At 40.5% G+C, this 18,562-nt stretch overlaps 1 pseudogene; it reads right to left on the reverse strand.

Annotated features, from left to right (window-relative positions):
- Window positions 1-8,040: 8,040 nt before the first annotated feature.
- On the reverse strand, window positions 8,041-8,240 carry LOC140732777 (cytochrome b-c1 complex subunit 10 pseudogene; annotated as a pseudogene).
- Between the last annotated feature and the right edge of the window lie 10,322 nt (window positions 8,241-18,562).

The raw sequence follows: 18,562 nt of genomic DNA on the forward strand, positions 1-18,562 counted from the left end.
TTTAAACATTACCCTCTTACCTTAAATCTATGCTTTCCAGTATTAGTCACTTCTACCTTGGAGGGAAAAGATTCTGACTATGCTGCAAAAGAGATAGCTGGATAGGAATTTTCTGAGGTAGGTCTACCAGATTTCTTCTATGTTTCTCATGAGATTAAAGGATACCTTTTGTCCGATCGATACTACATCAGCTCCTAGAGCAATTCTATAGGTCTCATCCCCCATTTTAATTCTCTGTAACCCATTTTCTCTCTTTCACACATCCATTAACACAACATATTCCTTCCCATTTCTCTTGCTCACAACACCAGGGGAAATTTAGAGTAGCCAGACAACTCACAAATCAGCATAGCTTGGGGGTGTGGGAGGAAACGAGAATACCCAGAGGAAGCTCACACTGTCCACGGGGAAAACATTGCAAACTCCACACAGACAGCGTCCGAGCTGTGGATCGAACACCATCTGGAGCTGAATGCAGCAGATTTGCATGTATGCACTATGCTGACCCTATTAACCCAGAGGTTCATGGTGTCCCCATTTCACTCATGAAACACAGCATCTCATTTCTTTTCCCTTTTAATATTCTGAATGTTAAAAGGCCTGAACAGATTAGAGATGGAAAAGTTATTTCTCATAGAAGGGGATTCTAGGACAAGAGGGCATGACTTCAGGATTGAAGGGTGTCCTTTCAGAACTGAGATGCGGAGAAATTACTTTAGTCGGAGGGTGGTAAATCTGTGGAATTTGCTGCCATAGGCGGCTATGGAGGCCAAGTCATTGGGTGTATTTAAGGCAGAGGTCTTTAAGTTCTTGATTAGCCAGGGCATCAAAGGGTATGGGGTGAAAACAGGGGAGTGGGGATGACTGGAAGAATTGGATCAGCCCATGATTGAATGGTGGAGTAGACTCAATGGGTCGAATGGCCTACTTCTGCTCCTATATCTTATGGCCTTATGGAATGAGCAACTATGGTTTAAAAATGAATTTAGTGATCAGAGCTTGGTTCAGAAAATGACTGCAAAATTTTCCAAAATTTATTTTACCACTGTTAAAAATTAAAGCATGATACTGAAGATGTTGAAAATTTGCAATAGAAATAGAAAATAATCAGGGCAGTCACCATCTGTCGATAAATTATTTGGGTCTATGCCCAGCACCAAGCAACCAACAGCAGCCGGTGTCTGTTGTGTGAATTTTATTTTTCAAATGAGGCAATGAAATCACTTAGGCTTCCTTAGCATTTGAAGAGCAAATTCAAATTAAAAGTAAAGCACTCTGATAAAGCAGAGAAGAACTTGGCTTATTTTCAGCATCGAAGGGAATGCATCCTGATGCAGGGTCTCAGCCCAAAACATCGACTGTTTACTCTTTCCCATAGACACTGACTGGCCTGCTGAGTTCCTCCAGCATTTTGTGTTACTTGGATTTCCAGCATCTGCAGATTTTCTCTTATTAGCAAATTAATTAAAACTGAACTGAACACTTGATCAGTTGTTTCAGTCATTCCACACAATCAGTGTGAATGGCATTTCTAAGATACCATACAGAGGCCTGCAGATTTCCAAATAAAAACTTATACTGGAGAAATGGTAACACCTGTGGGAATGACATTCACAACATTGAAATACAACAACCAACAAGCCTGAGACTTTTTCTGATTAATGTTCAGCCTGATGTTGAGAAGCTGATGTCACTGCAACAAGCCCATCCATCTCATTGAGAGGTGAATAAGCAATGAAGTACTGAATAGTTGGATGACTAATGTATGCTCTAAAATTGTTAATGAAAATAATTGTAATTGTAGATTTAGATTTGATTAATTTTTGAATTTGCATTTCCTATTTTCTTCCACTGTGCATTGTAACTCAAAAGTCTTTATAGGCTTTTTGTAATGGCTGGAAAACGAGAGGGGGTCATTGGGAATGTGGTCTGGTGGGAAAGCGGGCAGCAACTCAGAAAAACTGGGAACCACTACTCAAAACCTTGCTTATTCGTGCACCTGTCCAAGAGTTCCGATACACAAAAAGGAAGTTGTCTACCTTGTGCTGTAGGGAAATGTTCTCCTTTTCCATCGCTTTAATGGACTTCTTGATGGTTTGGATGACCCTTTCAGCTAACCCATTCATTGCTGGTTTGAAATGTCTGATGCTATTTTTCTTCATGAATAACCTGAATTCTTCTGATGTGTACTGTGGTCTGTTGTCACTCACAATTTGTTCAGGTAAGCCATTTCGGCTGAAGATTGTCCTCAGGGTAGAAATAGTCTTTCCTGATGTGGTTGACTTCATTGGTATAATCTCTGGCCACTTTGACTGAGAATCCACAGCAATCAGAAACATGGAGTCCATGAATGGCACAGCAAAGTTAATTCTGTATATACTCTTTGCCTTGGTGACAACAGCCACTCTCATGGGTATAATGGTGCCTGTGGGGCTGCACTTTGAATTTTTTTTGGCATCCTGAACAGCTTTTGGCCTAGCCTTCACTCTGTCTACCTATTCGCAACTACCACAAGTAACTCCGGCTGAGACTTCATATTGGCTATACCCTGGTGTCCTTCATTCAGATTATCTAACACCTTCTCATGAACATTAGCCAGCTGGGACAGTCTCTGTTTAGTCCTACCATTTGGGCTGCCATTGCCGGCCGATGACTCATGGAGAGCTTTGATTGTGTGGCAGTCTAGTTAGATTTTACTCAACCATTCATGTCCAAAAGTGCTGGCTCTCCACTTTTCAACACAAAGCTCTAACTTTTGTGTTTGGCTTCCATACATCACATTCACTTTCAGTTGGCCTTTGGGAGACACTTTTTCACCTGTGTAGGTCTTTAGCATCACTGTTTTCTCTGGTAGTATCTTAGAAAACAGTCTGTTGTAGTCAGCCTCTGGAATTAGAGACGAGGCTGACTCTGTATCCAGCTCCATTTGCAGTTTTACACCAGACACATCTATTGTGATCCAGATGATTGTGTGATCTGTTTCAGTTATACTCTGCAGTTCCAAGCATGGCAGTTCACCTTTGTCAGACTCTGTGTTGTCTGATTCTGTTTTACATTTGTGTACTTTATGTATTTGCTTAGTTTTGTGTTTGAAACTTTTCACTCAGTTATGCTTGTCTGCCTTTCACATGCTATAGGGTTTTATCTGTGACACTTTGTGTAAACTTTTTCTTTGATCCAACAGTCACTTGCATCATGGGAGGATCTGCCACATCAATAAAATATTTGGTTTTTGCACCATTCAGGGACATCTTGTGCATTTCACGTTCTAACCTCTTTTTCTTGAATTCTGCTGCTTCCTTTGCTGCAGTCTCTACCAATATTGCAATGGTCAATGCCCATTCTAAGATCAGGTCTCTTTCTGACAGTAGCCTCATTTGAGTGCTTTGACTATGCAAACCACACACCAGCCTGTCCCTTATTGAATCAGGAAGCCCATCTGCAAAGTCACAGTATTGGGAAAGCTTGCACAGTTCTGCAATGATTTCAGAAATGCTTTCCCCCTTTGTCTGGTTCCTTCTGTAAAATCTAAACCTCACAGCTTGTACCAGCAGTTTAGGGCTCAAGTGATTTTTTATAATTGTAACAATTTTGTCAAACAGCTTGCTTGCTGGCTTTTCAGGAGTTACTATGTTGCACAAGAGACTGTACATTTTAACATCCATTAAGCTGGGAAGAGTGGCGGCTTTCTTTTGCTCATCCATGTCGATCGCCTTACACAACAGTTCAACCCTTTTGATATACGAGGGGTGATTGATAAGTTTGTGGCCTAAGCTAGAAGGAGTCAATTTTAGAAAACCTAGCACATTTACTTTTCAACGTAGTCCCCTCCTACATTTGCACACACAGTCCAGCAGTCGTGCAGCATACGGATCTTGGACCTCCAGAAAGTGTCCACAGCATGGGTGATTGATAAGTTTGTGGCCTAAGGTAGGAGGAGATGAGTAATACAGCTCTCGTTACATGCACATGCAGTTCAACCCTTTGAGTGATTATTCAGAAAGTTTGAAGTTAATAACTTATCTCCTTCTACCTTAGGTCACGAACTTATCAATCACCCTGGTGAGTTATTAACATCAAACTTTCTGCAATCACTCAAAGAGCTGAGCTGCATGTGCATGTAACGAGAGCTGTATATCCCTCAGATCTATTTTTAATCTTTCTCTTCTCACCATAAACCTATGTTTTCTAGTTTTAGGTCCCAGTCCCTGAGAACAAGACTGACCTCTCAGCTTATCTATGCCCCTCGTGTATTTTATAAACCTCTATAAGATCACCCTTCACCCTCCTATGTTCCTGAGAAGTGTCCCAGCCTATCCAGTCTCTCATTATAAGTCAAACCCTCCAGTCCCAGTAACATCCTCAAGAATCTTTACTGCATGCTTTCTAGCTTAATTACATCCTTCTAATATCCTAGTAACCGGAAGTGCACACAGTATTCCAAGTGTGGTCCAACCAGCATCTTGCATGACTGTAACATGATGTCCCAAATCTTGTCATCAATGGCCTTACTAATGAAAGTAAGAGTGCCATATGTCTTCTTCATCAATCTGTCTATCCGTGTTTCTATTTTCAGAGAACTGTGTACCCATTTCCCATTATACAACACTGTCCAGAGGTGTACAATGGTCTATGTAAGTCCTGCCCTAGTTTAACATAACAACGTTCAACACCTTTGCCTTGTCAAGAGTTAAATTCCAGTTGCCATTCTCTGGCTCACTTCCCAAGTTGGTCCATATTTATTTTCAATCCTCTTCACTGCTCATACACCACCAATATGAAGATTGTCTGCAAACTTATCAACCATGTTAACAATATTGTCATTCATATCATTAATATAGATAACAAGCACAAGTAGATGCAGCAAAGATCCCTGCAGTACACTGCTAGTCATGGCCTCAGTTTTGCAAAATAACATTCTGCTTCTTCCATGAAGCCAGTTTTGTTTCTATTTGGCTGTATCATCCTGAATTAATGTGACATATTCTTTGAAATCAGCCTGCCATGTAGTACTTTATCAAAAAGCAGGATAGACCAGGGAGAAAGGAGAGAAATTCTGCAGATGTTAGAAGCAACACACACTAAATGCTGGAGGAACTCAGCAGTCCAGGGAGCATCAATGGAAAAGCGTTCAGTCGATGTTTTGGGCTGAGTCCCTTTAACAGGACTGGAGAAAAAATGATGAGGTGTCAAAATAAGAAGGTGGGGAGGTGGGTAGCGATGAAATAAAGAGCTGGGAAGTTGATTGGTGAAAGAGATACAGGGCTGGAGAAAGGGGAATCTGATAGGAGAAGATAGGAAGACATGGAAGAGAGAAAAGGGAGAGGAACACCAGAGTGAATTAATGGGTAGGTAAGGAGATAAGGTGAGAGAGTGAAATTGGAATGGGGAATGGTTGGGGGGGCATTACCGAGTTCATGCCATCAGGGTGGAGGCTACCCAGACAAAATATAAGGTGTTGCTCTTCCAACTTCAGTGTGGCCTCATCGCGACAGTAGAGGAGGCCATGGACTGTCATGTCGGAATGGGAATGGGAAGTGGAATTAAAATGGGTGGCCACTGGGAGATCCTGTTTTTTCTAGCAGATGGAGTGTAGGTGCTTAGTGAAGCGGTCTCCCAATCTGCGTCGGGTCTCATTGATATACAGGTGGCCAAACCGGGAGCACCGGATACAGTAGATGACCCCTATAAACTCACAGATGAAATGTCACCTCACCTGGAAGGACAGTTTAGGATATTGAATTGTAGTGAGGGAGGATGGGTAGGGGTGGGTGTAGCACTTGTTCTGCTTGCAAGGATAAGTGCCAGGAGGGAGATCAGTGGGGAAGGACAAATGGACATGCGAGTCGTGCAGGAAGCAATCCCTGTGGAAAGCAGACAGTGGGAGAAAGGGAAAGATATGCTTGGTGGTGGTATCCTTTGGAGATCGTGGAAGTTATAGAGAATAATGTGCTGGACACGGAGGCTAGTGGGGTGGTAGGTGAGGACAAGAGGAACTCTATCCCTGGTGGGGTGGCACGAGGATGGGGTGAGGGTAGACTTGCATGAAAAGGAAGAGATGCGGTTGAGGGCAGTGTTGATGGTGGAGGAAGGGATAACACTTTCTTTGAAGAAAGAGCATATCTGACCAGGGAGAGTCAGTAGATGTCATTTACTTTGATTTTCAGAAGGCCTTTGACAAGGTGCTACACATGAGGCTGCTGAACAAGAAAAAAGGCCCATGGTATTACAGGAAAGACTCCAGCACGGACAGAAGATTGGCTGACTGGCAGGAGGTAAAGAGTGGGAATAAAGTGGGAAACACAAAGTACACTGCAGATGCTGTGGTCAAATCAAGACGTACAAAAGCTGGATGAACTCAGCAGGTCGGGCAGCACAAACTGATGAAGGGTCTCAACCCGAAACATTGACTGCTTTTTCCACAGATGCTGCCCGACCTGCTGAGTTCATCCAGCTTTTTTGTACATCTGGAATAAAGTGCGCCTTTTCTGGTTGGCTGCCAGTGACTAGTGGTGCTTGCTAGGAGTTGGTATTGGATCCACACATTTTCCTATTGCATGTTAATAATCTGAATGATGGAATTATTCGTTTTGTGGCCACGTTTGTAGGTGAAACAAAGATAGTTGGAAGGGCAGGTGGTGTTACGGAAGCACGGAGTCTGCAGAAGAACTTGGACAGATGAGGATAATAGGCAAAGAACTGGCAGTTAGAATACAGTGCAGAGAAATGTATGCTCATGCACATTGGTAGAAGGAATAAAGGTGTAGACTATTTTCTAAACAGGGAACAAATGGACTCGGGAGCCTAGCACAGGATCCTGCAAGGGTTAACTTGCAGGTTGAGTTGGTAGTAAGGAATGCAAAAGGAATATTTGTGTTCATTTCCAGAGGACTAAAATATAAAAGTTAGGATGTAATTCCGAGGTTTTATCGGGCATTGGTCTGACTGCATTTGGAGTATTGTGAGCAGATTTGCCCCTATATCTAGGAAAGGGTGTTGATATTGGAGATAATCCAGACGAAGTTTACGAGAATGATCTCCAGATTGAAAGAGTTGTATGAAGAACGTTTGATGGCTCTGGACCTGTACTCATTGACCTTTAGAAGAAGGAGGAGGTATCCCATTGAACCCTTCTGAATATTGAAAAGCCTAGATAGAAAGGATCTGGAGAGGATATTTCTAATAGTGTGAGAGTCTAGCATCAGAGGGCACAACCTCAGGGTATAAAGACATCCCTTTAAAACTGAGATGAGGCCGAGTTTCTTTAGCCAGAGGGGGGATGGGAAATTCATTGCCACAGGCAGCTGTGGAGGCCAATTCATTGGATATATTTAAAGTAGTGATAGATAGGTTCTTGATTAGTGAGGGTGTCAAAGGTTATGGGGAGAGGGTAGGAGAATGGTGCTGAGAAAGAAAATAAATGAACTATGATGTAACAGAAGGGATATCTAGAATGTTCTAATTTGGATCCTAGGTTTTATTTTCTTATCATCCAGTGACACCAACTCCAGTAGAACCATAGAACATTACAGCACAGAAACAGGCCTTTTGGCCCTCCCTGGCTGTGCCAAAACATTTTTCTGCCTAGTCCCACTGACCTGCACCTGGTCCATATCCCTCCATACACTTCTCATCCATGTACCTGTCTAAGTTGTTCTTAAATGTTAAAAATGAGCCCGCATTTACCACTTCATCTGGCAGCTCATTCCACACTCCCACCACTCTCTGTGTGAAGAAGCCCCCCCCCACCAATGTTCCCTTTAAACTTTTCCCCCTTCACCCTTAATCCATGTCCTCTGGTTTTTTTCTCCCCTAGCCTCAGCGGAAAAAGCCTGCTTGCATTCACTCTATACCCATCATAATTTTCTCCCCTCATTCTTCTACATTCCAGGGAATAAAGTCCTAACCTATTCAACCTTTTTCTGTAATTCAGTTTCTCAAGAGCTGGCAACATCCTAGTAAACGTTCTCTGCACTCTTTCAATGTTATTAATATCCTTCCTGTAATTTGTTGACCAAAACTGCACACGATCGGACTTGGTCAGATTATTCCCTTAAATCCGTCAATAATCTTCAATCACTCTTGAATTTTCCTTTTATACATGGGATACGGCTAACTATAGCTTTCCAATCTGTAGCGTAGACCAGCAGTACACCAGCCACAGCTCCCCATGTACTGATATTTGGAATCCAGTTCTTCAGCAGCTGCCTGTGTCTGGGCCCGAGAATTCGCTCCAACATCCCGGCGGCCGTTCGGCCCCTCCCGATTGACCGACTGCCCGCCCACTTACCTGCCAGTTGGAAAGCCGTAATGGAAAATGTTAGTTATTAAGCTTTTCTTCCCCATTCTCCAATTTAAGATTGCCAGCACCTGCTTTCTGTAAGATGGATATGTTCCAAGGCATCCTTATCCATATCCCTTAATTCCTTGGCTTCCATGCAATTTTACTTCTTGTTTGTTATTTATTTTTTTATTGAAGTTCATCATCAAACAAACATTTCCATAAGATGTATTTCAGACATTGTACATATATATCATAAAATCATATATGTCATAATTCTCCATATAGTATTTATCTGAGGTATACACTTATAGAAAAGAGTGGAAAGAAAAAAACAAGCAAAAGGAAAGAACTATGTACAAGTAGGGAGTGATCTTTTTTTTACAACATATTTATTGATTTGTGAGAATAAAATCAGGCCTATGAGGCATTATGTAGTTAAACCATTTTTCCCAGTATGAATCAAATTGTTCTAGCTTATGATTAACAGATGCTGCTATCTTCTCCATTTTGTAAATGTCCATTGTAATTTTCATCCATACATTTAAAGTTGGGCTCTCCTGTGATAACCATTTCCTAGGAAGAGTCTTTTTACCAGCCACCAACAGTATATTCATTAAATATTTTTCTCTTTTCAACCATTCTTGAGGTATATATCCAAAATATATGGTCTTACTTTCTAAGGGTATTTCACGTTTAAAGATGTCTTGTAGGGCATTGTGAATCTCCCTCCAATAGTCTTTGATAACAGTGCAGTCCCAAAAAATATGATAACGATTTGTATTTTGATTTCCACAATTTCTCCAGCAAATAGGGAGGTTACTATCATAATGGGATTTCTGAGAGGGTGTAATAAAATATCTTATCAAGTTTTTCCATCCAAACTTCTTCCATTTCTGTGAACTGGTGCACTTCCATTGATACCTCCATATTATTGTCCATTCTTCCTCAGATATAATTATCCCTCCTTCCTTCTCCCATTTTGTTTTAATGTATGAAGTCGAATGTGTTTTAAGATTTGGCAACCCCTTATACATGCTTGAAATGATTCTACTACTATTATCTGAATTATATGCTTTTCTAAATAGCTCTATCAAGCAGGTGCTTGCCTTGGTTACATTTTTAAGCGTCTTATTAACATATTGTCGCATCTGTAAACACTGATAAAACTCTTGTTTTTCTAATAAGTGTTTCTCCTTAAGCATTTCTAAACTGACCCGTGTTCCTTCTTTCATTATGTTGCAAAGAATTGTTATTCCTTTAGCTGTCCAGTCCTTAAACCTAGCATCCAATTTATTTGGTGTAAAATCCGAGTCATACGCACACCATTTAAGAATTGCAATATCTCCCTCTAGATTATATTCTTTTATAGTAGTCTTCCATATTTTAAGAGTCAATTTCTCCCATGGGTTATCAGTAGTATTTATGTACCTTTGCAGGTTGTTATCAGCCAAAATTGCTTGTATGGGGTTGCGAAGTATCCGCTCCTCAATCTTTTTCCATTGAGCGTCATATGATGGATTGCACCAACATATCACAGCTCTCAACTGTGCTGCAAAATAATAATCTCTAAGAGAAGGTAGGCCCCATCCCCCCCCCTTTTCCTTTGCTAATTGCAAAGTTTTGAGACGAACTCTAGGCCTTTTATCCTGCCAAATATACCTTGATAACTTCATGTTCCATTCATTGAATTGATTTTGATTAATCTCTATTGGTTGGGTCTGAAAGAAATATAACAGTCTGGGCAGTATATTTATTTTAATAGACTCAATCCTTGAACTGAGACTGAAAAAAGGAATCAGGTTCCATCTTGTCATATCTTCCTTAATTTTTTATATAAAGGCTGATAATTACATTCTGATAATTTTGCCAAATCTTTTGGCATAATGATGCCCACATATTTGAAAGACTCTGTTTGCCATGCCCAGGGATATCTACCATCAATTTCTCTTGGTGGCCTACAGTAATATGAAAGTAATTGGGTTTTATCTATGTTGATCTTGTATCCTGATAATTGCCCATATTGTTCAAAGGTAGGTAAATTTAGGTAAAGAGTATGTTGGTTGCCTTAGATCAGGGGTGTCAAACTCATTTTAGGTCACGGGCCGGATTGAGCAAAATGCAGCTTTTTGCGGGCCGGATCAGTCGGACGCGTGTGAACACAGCTTTTGTTGCCTCTGTTTTTTCAGCCTGCTCTCATGTGTCTCAGTCTCTGCTATAACTACAAAGTGTTTCACTTTACAAATTCCGTTTCTTATGAAGAAGACTGCTGAGCAAGACTGCCGAATAAACACTAAAAACCCTGAAAACCTGGTACCTGAATAAACTCAGCATTAGCCATATCATACGCCATAGGCGCTTCGATTACTGGGGCCAGCTTTAATAGTAATTAGATATTATCTCGCGGGCCAAAGATAATTCCACCGCGGGCCGGATTTGGTCCGCGGGCCTTGAGTTTGACATATATGCCTTAGATAGATCAAAATGTCATCTGCGTAACAAGCCAATTTATGCTCTGTCCCTTTAATAGTAATTCCCCTGATATCTTCATTTTGTCTGATGTATTGAGCTAATCGTTCCAGATATAACGCGAAGAGTAGCAGTGACCATGCACAACCCTGTCTCGTGCCCCTTTCTAGGGTAAGACTATTTGGTAAATATCCATTGATAAATAACCAAATCTATGTAAAACTCTGGAAAGAAAATTCCAATTAATCGAATCAAATGCCTTTTCAGCGTCCATGCTTATCACTATTGCTTCATTTTTTTTTGTATATGATCCATAATGTGAAGTGTCCTTCGTATATTGTCTTGTGTTTGGTGTTGTCGTATAAAACCTGTCTGATCGTTACGTATCAGTATGGGTAGAAACTCTTCTCTAATCGTTTGGCCATGATGGAGGTAAGTAATCTATAATCTACATTAAGAACGGATATTGGTCTAAATGACCCGCATTCTATTTAATCCTTGCCTTCTTTCGGTATAGCAGAGATTATCACTTCCTTCCAACTGGGTGGCATTTGTGCCTTTTTTAGAGCCCAGTTCAGTGTGGGGAGTAAAACAGGAATTAACTCATTTTTAAATTCTTAGTACCACTCTGCTGTATACCCGTCTGATTCTGGTGACTTGCTTAATTTAAGCCTACTAATTGCAGTTTTTAATTCAACTTCAGTTATGTCAGCAGTCATCGTTCTATTTTGTTCTTCGCTTGAAGTGGGTAACTCTAGAGAATTCAAGAAGGTGTCAATTTGGGTTATGCTTCCCCCTGGAACTTTGGAATATAGAATTTTGTAAAACACTTCAAGAGCTTCTTGAATTTCACATAGCTTATTTTTTTATTATTTTCATTCTTGGTTCCTTAAGTCTATGAATTGTACTTTCTGCTATCTTTTTTTCAGTTTCCACACCAGTATTTTCATAGACTTTGATCCACTTTCATAATGTCTCTGTTTCAGAAACATTAAATTTTTCCTGATTTCTTGCATAGCCAAACTATTAATTACATTCCTAATTTTTAAAATTTCCCCTAATGTATCCTGTGCCAAATTCAATTTTTGTTTTTTCTCTAGTTCCTTCAGCCCATTTGGTAATTCCTCTAATGTTTTATTCCTTATTTTTTTCTTATATGAAGATATTGCTATAATTTTCCCTCTTAAGACTGCCTTCAGAGTATCCCATAAAATGGGAGGTGAAACCTCTCCATTATCATTAAATTCTAAGTAGAGACCAATTTCTTTTTTAATTTGTTCCTTAAAGTATGGATCAATGAGCAGACTTGAATTTAGTTTCCTCAGACAGGATGAAGAGGTCAATACTCCCCAATGCCATTAGGCTTTACAATTCAACCGCCAGGACTTAAGAACTTTTTAAAAGCTATTATTAATGCTTTTTGAGATAGTGATTTAGATGCATATCATATTTTTTACTGAGTTAAGTATTGTATGTAATTAGTTTTGCTACAACAAGTGTATGGGACATTGGGAAAAAAGTTGAATTATTCTTTGGTTGTAGGTCAAAATCAACAGATAAATATATAGGTGCATGGTCACTTACATCTATTGTCCCAATTCCTCAGGAGTTTATTTTGTCTTTGTCTTTTCCAAATGTTATGAAATAGTCTATTCTTGTATATACAGAATGGGGAGCAGAATGATGAGTGTAATCCCTTCTGTTGGGGTAAAGGTTCCTCCATATATCAATTAAACCAACATCCTCAAAAAGTGTATTAACTTTCTTATGTAAGGATTTTGTTTCATAGGTTTTTCTATTGGAAGAATCTAAGTTTGGTTGTAATTGTAAATTTAAGTCTCCCCCACATATCAGGAGACCTTCTGTTTCCGCTACCATATTATCAGTAATTTTCTGAAAGGAACCAATATCACTTCCCGGGGGTGCAAATATATTCAATAGAGTAACTGAATTTCCGTCTATATTCCCCCTTACCAGAATATATCTGACCTCTTTGTCTCCCATTTCAAATACTTTTTCAAAATTTAGCTTACTTGAGATAAGAATAGCAACTCCTCTCCTATGTCCTGATTTATATGAGGAGAAAAACAAATTAGTGAAGCCCATTCCCTTTAGTTTTCTATGCTCATTATGACTTAAATGAGTTTCCTGTAAATATACTACATGGGCTTGCTCCTTTTTCATTTTGGATAAAATTCTATTATGTTTGATTGGATTTAATAGCCCATTGACATTAAGAGAAATGAATTTTACTTTGTCCTTGGCCATCTGTATTTATCTGTCAATGTATCATTGAAATTAGCAGAATAAAACTTAATCGATCTATTCCCTGAACAAATAAGGACCAAGATACGCAAATAATAACAAATATGGCAACGAATGTGTGATTCCAAGGCTGAGGTTTCTGGTAGATGACCCTGCGTTGAGCTAGAGGAAATGTCTAGCTGTGGGGGATAACCCCTCCTACTTGTGAGTTGAGGACCCCCATTGCAGTATTCATAAATGTCAGTGAACCATTACACAGAAAAGATTTCCCTGTGCACTCCTCCTATATATATATATATATATATATATATACTCACACACACCCACAGACATATATATACATACATATAAATTACATGCACTCATATATATGGCAAACACGAGGAAATCTGCAGATGCTGGAAATTCAAGCAACACACAAAATGCTGGTGGAACACAGCAGGCCAGGCAGCATCTATAGGGAGAAGCACTGTTGATGTTTCGGGCCGAGACCCTTCATCAGGACTAACTGAAAGGAAAGATAAAAAGAGATTTGAAAGTAGAAGGGGGAGGGGAAAATGCGAAATGATAGGAGAAGACCTATCCATGGCCTCCTCTACTGTCAAGATGAATCCACACTCAGGTTGGAGGAACAACACCTTATATACCGGCTGGGTAGCCTCCAAACTGATGGCATGAACATTGACTTCTCTAACTTCCGTTAATGCCCCTCCTCCCCTTCTTACCCCATCCCTGATATATTCAGTTTTTCCCCCTCCCTTTTTTTTCTCTCTGCCTAGCACTCTGCCTGTTCTCCATCTCCCTCTGGTGCTCCCCTCCCCCTTTCTTTCTCCCTAGGCATTTTTTGCCAAGGGAGAAATTTTTTACCCCTTTTGCCAATCACCTTTCTGGCTCTCAGCTTCACCCCACCCCCTCCGGTCTTCTATCATTTTGCATTTCCCCCTCCCCCTCCTGCTTTCAAATCTCTTACTATCTTTCCTTTTAGTTAGTCCTGATGAAGGGTCTCGGACTGAAACGTCGACAGCGCTTCTCCCTATAGATGCTGCCTGGCCTGCTACGTTCCACCAGCATTTTGTGTCTGTTGCACGTGTATATATATTCTCATTTTGGTGGGGAAAAAGGAGTAAATGAGCGATTAAAGAATAACAACTAAGTAATATAAAATCCACATTATAATAAGTATTTCTCGAGGTAGGAATATCACCATTTACATTTGCTTCCATTTGGCTTCTCAACATTTTTAAAGTTAGCCAAACCTTATGTCTCTTCTGGAGGGGGTGAAGGCTGTCTTTGGAAAACTCCCAGTCTCTTCCTGATATACTTCTCTCGGCCTCCTCCCACATCTTGCCTTTTGGATTCTCGCACTATTTCCCAAGCAGAGCGGGATAATTCCTCTGCCAGGCTTTCCCTCGGTTTGATCACGCTGAGGGGCAACCCTCTGGCCTTCATGTCTGTAGTTGCCTCCCCCACTGTCTGATATAGTTGGATCCCATCTTGATAAAACACTCGAAGTTTAGCAGGGTACGGAGTTTGAAAGCTAATCCTTCCTTGCTTTAGTATTCGCTTTACTTCAGAGTATCCTTTACGTTTCTGCAGGACCGCAGAGGGTAACCTTGGTCGAAATATATTAATTTATCATCTAAAAACACCCTCTTATTACCCCAGGGCCTTTGTAGAATCTCCGCCTAGGTACTGTATCAAAGGAATTTAATTATTATTGAGCGTGGCTTATCTGCTCTATCTCGGGTAGGCTTCGGGATGAGCGCATGATGCGCTCTCTTAATTTCCAGCTCGATAGTCGAGGGAAGCTCCAACGCGTCCCGCAGCAACTTTCCGACAAACTCCGTCATAGACAAGCCCTCCACTCCTTCAGGAACGTTGTATATTCTGATATTTTTCCGGCGTGATCGTCCCTCCAGATCAAGCAGTTTACCTTCTTGTTGATTTAATATTTTTATCGTCTCACTCAGTATCTGTTTCACATTTTGAACACGATCTTCCACCTCCTCAATTCGAGTCTCTGCCACCGCTATTTTTTGATTGATGTTGGCGAGCTCTGACTTAATATCATGTAGCTGCTGTTTTATATCTTTTTGGAACTCCCTTATATCTTTCAAAATTTCGATCATATTCACCGCTTCGCCTGAACGAGGCCCGGCGTCCGCCTCACTAGCACGCGGTCAGGTAGAAGAGCTGCTCGCTGCACTCCTCTCGGCCACAGGCTCCGCAGTGTCTCTGTTTTTATTTCCATTCTTTTTCCCCATTCTTGCCCCTCTTATCAGTTCAAATACTTTTGAAAAATACTATATTTGATGGGTTAACGGGCCTTAATATGCATTTTTCTGGAGGAGCAAGTGACTTAAGTTGCCATTCTCGAAGATGACGTCACCGGAACCCCCTCCATGCAATTTTTCATGGTAAATACAGGTAAGAATTATTAAATTAAGATCTCACCCATCCTTGGTGGCTCCACATATAGATAACCACATTGACCTTATGATGACCCATTCTCCCACTAGTTACTCTTTGGCATTTAGTATTCTTATGAAAACTCTTAGGATTCTTCTTTATGTTAACTGCCAGAGCTACCTCATGATCTCTTTAAGCCCTACTGATATTCCTCATTAGGGAAGTCATCAATCTCTTGTACTTCTCAACGCCTTCACTCGACTCTATATAGCTGCCTATACGTATCATATTCTTTTATTCCTGACAAGATCCTTAGTATTAAATGGGGCTCTTTGCCAAATTTGCATTTCTCTCCAATAGGTGCTCATGCTGTCTTGAAGTTTTCATATCTCACTTTTAAAAGCCTTCCACCTGCTAGCTGTCCCTGCAAACAGTCTCTGCTAGTCAACCTTTGCAAGTCCACATCTAATGCCTTCAAATTTACCTTGCCCCAATCTAGGACTAGTGAACCACTCTTAACTTTTATGATCTTAGGATATGCTTTCATAAGCCCCATGAATTTGCCCATCTTAATGTGCTTTAAGATCACCAGCATCTACTTTTTTGTAACGTAGATAAGTTCCAAGACATCCTATTCATATCCCTTAATTCCTTAGCTTCTGTGTCCTTTTCCACAGAAAATACAGGTATGAACTATTAACTTAAGACCTCACCTGTCCCTAGTCGCTCCACATACACTGTAGATGACTACATTCGTCCTTATGAAGATTTAAAAACTAATAGAATTATGGTTACTGGTCTGAAAGTGATCCCCACTGACACTCCTGTCACTTGGACTGCTTCATTCTCCAACAGAAGGTCCTCCTTTCTCGTAAGGCCACTGCCAATTTGGAATGTGCATTTGGTAATTCAGTATCTCCATTATTTTCTGTAGATCTTTCATGAAAACAATACTTTTTTTTGTTTTCAGTCACAGTATTTGAGGTATGATCTCACTAAGCTGTGTACAAAACCAGAGAGATTTACTAACATTTGTACACCAGTCATGCAGTAGAGGCTAACATTGTTATGTATCTCCTCAATTGTGTTTCATATCATGTCTCTTCCCTGCACTGCCAGCTGCTAACTGTGATCTAATGATATGACCAATGACCAGTTCTGTTTCTGAGTAAGAATTGAAATGGAGACCGAGTGTTGTGATGCATTACCTCTTTATTTCACAGTGAGAACACATTCCCAGCAAGATGCAAAGCAAAACACTAAGACTCTAAAAACAATTGATTATTAGCTTCCTAAGGAGATCTGAAAGCAGTTGTCATGTTAACAGCATCAATTGTCCATGAACAGGTGTCTCCCCTAAATGAGTTGATCTGCAGCACCCGGTGTTTCACACATTCTATTCCATTGTATCTCAACGGACAGCAAAGTGAATGAGGAAGATGAAGTGGAAACAACGATGATAGTTTATAACTGGTTTAAATACAGTCTCCACAGTTTAAGCGTTAACTTACAATTTTATATTTCAACCTGGAACCAGCTCTGAGTGAGACCTATAGTCTCACATTTGACACCTCCAGGATTTCATCCAGCACAACCTCAGTGCTCTGTGCACCCAGCACTTCCCATTTCCTGTCAGCTCTTTTCATATTTTTGATTTCTGCTTGGTGAACACACAGAGAATCTGTCCCATTGTGAAGATAGAATGTCACTGTATCTGTGTTCAGAACAATGTCAGTCTCAGTAAGTACTCAAATTATTTAAAGAGGAAAGGGAAATTCTCAGAGTGATCAATTCTGTTACCCAGAGGAGTCACCCACCCATATACAACTGTGCCGTGTGGAGACTTTGAACAAATATTTCTGCCTTGATTGCTCTTTCTTCAGATTCCCAGGTTTCTCACCAGCAAAGTTTAAATATGGAGCTTCCTATTATTGGCTGAGTAAGTGTTTCTCTCTTACTGTCCAGTGTAGTTTCTCAGCACAACTGATAGGTCCCTGGATACTGGGAAATTACTTGGAATTCAGAGGGCAGTTAATTATTAACAGTATTAAATAGACCAGCAGCCTCCTCTATCTAGAACATTTGGATCTGTCAGTATCAAAGCCGAATGTGTGGTTAAGGTGAGGGTGGAAGACCATGTGATTCCCCAACATATTTCATCCAGGGAGTGACATGGAGACACAGCTCCACAACCAGGACTACTGGGCACTAGACAATCAGTAGGGACCTTGAGTGGGAATAATTCATTGGAATGACTGAATTATTCATCAGAATGATTAGTTGTAATTTGCAGTGAATGCAAAATTCAATTAATGAAAGGGAAAGAAAGCCTCACCTTGGACCCTTTGTTTGATGATGAGCGGCATTGATCATGTGGATAGACAGAGGCTTTTTCCCAGGGCTGAAATGGCTAATGCAAGAGGGCACAGTTTTAAGATGCTTGGCAGTAGGTACAGAGGAGATGTCAGGGGTAAGTTTTTTTACGCAGAGGGTGGTGAGTGCGTGGAATGGGCTGCCGGCAACAGTGGTGGAGGCGGATACAAAAGGGTCTTTTAAGAGACTCCTGGATTGGTACATGGAGCTTAGAAATATAGAGGGCTATGGGTAACCATAGGTAATTTCTAAGGTAAGGACATGTCCGGCATAGCTTTGTGGGCCGAAGGGCCTGTATTGTGCGGTAGATTTTCTATGTTTCTATGTTTCAACTAGTTAATTGTGAGAGAAATGTGAGTTCCTTGTACTTGTAGGCATCTGGGTGGGAGGTAGGAACTGACAATTGCCATGAGAGCACACAAGGCTTGTTGAAAACCCCAACAATGGCAGACATGCAGAATTAAATCTAATGTGTATAAATTACCCTGAGATATTTTACTTCATTACGCCACCGAAATGCACATTATTCCAGGAAGGAAACTATTAAAGGTGATAACAGAGTTGAGCACATCTCACTGTTTGAAATCTATAAGTATTAGAGCCTCTGAGAGAACAATTCTGTTTCATTTCCCAGCAAAACACAGTTTCACGTGTCCAGCTTTGTTGAACCAACCAATGAAAATACTACTGTGGTAAAAAGAATGGTGGTCGTTTTCCAGTTTCTTCTTGAGTTCATTGGCAAGTCTTCCATAGTCTTCATTTTCC

The sequence above is a fragment of the Hemitrygon akajei genome, chromosome 9, assembly GCF_048418815.1.
Source record: "Hemitrygon akajei chromosome 9, sHemAka1.3, whole genome shotgun sequence".
Taxonomy (NCBI): Eukaryota; Metazoa; Chordata; class Chondrichthyes; order Myliobatiformes; family Dasyatidae; genus Hemitrygon; species Hemitrygon akajei.